The 2,605-nt window shown below is 33.7% G+C and overlaps 1 pseudogene; it reads left to right on the forward strand.

Moving 5' to 3' along the window:
• Window positions 1-568: 568 nt before the first annotated feature.
• On the forward strand, window positions 569-662 carry LOC124514084 (uncharacterized; annotated as a pseudogene).
• Window positions 663-2,605: the final 1,943 nt, after the last annotated feature.

The raw sequence follows: 2,605 nt of genomic DNA on the forward strand, positions 1-2,605 counted from the left end.
GATAATCAAAAATAAATATTTGCTAAAATAAAAGGAATTTATTGAAATATGTAGTTAGTTATATACAAGCATGTATTTAGTAGCCGTACCTAGCTTAGAAGCTACAAAATTTATTAAGAACTTTCAGTGTAATGTCTGTATATTGTCCATTTTTCTTTGGCAAAATCAAATATATATCTTTGGTAAAAGTCATTATATATCTTATAATGGTTTAGAGCATGTGTTCTGGAATTGTCCTCCTAAAGATAAAGTTTTGGTTCTGTCACTTACTAGCCTTGTAACTCAGAAAAGAATTTAAGCTTTTGCAATTCAATTTTCTCAACTGTGAAATGTTAGTAATCATTGGACTTATTGTTGATTTCTTATTTTCTTCTGGGCAAGCCAAACTCTTTGGAATGATAAAAAGAATAAGAAACTAATCTAAGCAATTGGCTGCATAAATAATCCATTACCAAGGCATGAAGAGAGTGAGCATCTCCTAATTTTCAGTCCCTGGTTTCATTCTTAGAGCTGTGTTGGTTGAGGCAATGGGAATATATAGCCATCAGACTTAAAAATACACTGGTTTATGCTTGCTTCAGCAGCATATATACCAAAATTGGAATGATACAGAGAAGATTAGCATAGCCCCTGTGGTTGGACCTAGAAAGCACAATATTTAGTCAGTCAGAGAAAGACAGTCAGTCAGAGAAAGAAATAAGTCAGTCAGAGAAAGACAAATACCATTATTTAGTGAAATAGTCACAGAAAGACAAATACCATATGATTTCATTCATATGTGGAATTTAATAAACAAAACAAATAAGCAAAAGAAAAAAAATAAGAGAAAGAGAGAGAGGCAAACCAAGAAACAGACTCTTAACTATAAGAATAAACTGATGGTTACCAAAGGGGAAGTGGGTGGGAAGATAGGTGAAATAGGTGATGGGGATTAAGGAATGCACTTGTGATGAGAACTGGGTGTTGAATGAAGTGTTGAATTACTATATTCTACACCTGAAACTAATATTACACTGTATATTAGCTAACTGGAATTAAAATAATAGCTTAAAAAATATGCTGGTTTGACCAGAGTTTGATTGGGGGGAGTGAAAAGTATGAAGTTTTCTAAAGTATGGTATGGGAAAAACAATGAGTGAATCATGAAATGATTCTTGGATTTTGAGATAAAATTTATTTATTTATTTATTTATTTATTTATTTATTTATTTATTAATGGAGAGAGCAAATGGAGGAGAGGCAGAGAGAGAATCACAAGCAGGCTTTGTGCTATCAGTGTAGAGTCTGACATGGGGCTCAAACTCACAAACTGAGATTATGACCTAAGCCAAAACCAAGAGTGGGTTGCTTAACCAACTAAGCCACCTAGGTGTCCCAAGATAAGTTTTGAATAAAAGGTAATTTTGATCTAGACAAAGAAGGAAAACATAGTTTAAATAAGAGGAATATGATATATAAAACTATCCAGAAATAAATCCATATAATATCATTTTTGAAGAAATACAAATAAAGGTGGATGGTGCAAAAATATATGTGGCAGAACATGACAGTAGAACGGTAAGCAGAGATTGAATCATTAAGGGTCTTGGTGTTAAGCTAAAAAGTTCATTCTTTATATTTATTTAAAAAATAATCTTAAATGTTTATTTTTGAGAGAGAGAGAGAGAGAGCATAACCTGGGGAGGGGCAGAGAGAGAGGGAGACACAGAATCCAAAGCAGGCTCCAGGTACTGAACTGTTAGCCCTATGTGGGACTCGAAGTCATGAACCTGTGAGATCAGGACCTGAGGTGAGATCATAACCTGAGGTGAAGTTGGATGATTAACAACCTGAGCCACCCAGGCATTCTCATTCTTTATATTTAAAGTAACGGGAGCAGAGCCAGATTAGAGGCAATGAGAGCATTTACAAGACAATGACAGGAATCTAGGCAAAGAACAGTAGGCATAACAGAAAAATCCCTTTATTTATGTTTGTATGTTGAAATGTGTCTAATGAAAATATGGGAAAGAAAGTATGGAAGAAGAAACCATACTGCCATTTTAGTATCCAGGGAATGGGGTTGGTGGGGAGGGGAATACTATTTATGTTATTTGATTTGTTACAGTTGGTATGTTTTATTTTTCTAAAAGAAGTGTATAAAAATTCAATAAATTAGAAGTTCATTTATTAATTTTTTCTGCTTAAAATACATGTACATTCTCTCTAAATTTGTAGTTGCTTTCTGTTGTTCACATATACAAAATAAAGAATGCATATTTTAGCTATTGTTGCTTGTGCTTTTGTTGTCATATCCAAAAATATTGGTTGCCAAGACCAATGTCAAGGGCCTTTTTCTGTATGCTTTCTTCTAGGAGTTTTACAGTTTCAGGTTTTATACTTAAGTCTTTAATACATCGTGAGTTATTTTCGTGAATGATATAAGATAGGGGTCCAATTTACTTCTGCGTGAGGTTATCCAGTTTCTCTAACATCATTTATTGGAGAGACTGTCCTTTCTCCATTGAGTCAAATATTGGCTCCTTTGTTAATTATTAGTCGGGTCCCTTGTCAAATATTAATTGTCCCTGTATGTGAGGGTTTATTTTGGAGCTCTCTGTTCTGT

Source organism: Lynx rufus, unplaced genomic scaffold (assembly GCF_022079265.1).
Source record: "Lynx rufus isolate CCGP_SWC_20201006 ecotype Redwood Valley unplaced genomic scaffold, mLynRuf1.p SCAF_19, whole genome shotgun sequence".
Classification (NCBI taxonomy): Eukaryota; Metazoa; Chordata; class Mammalia; order Carnivora; family Felidae; genus Lynx; species Lynx rufus.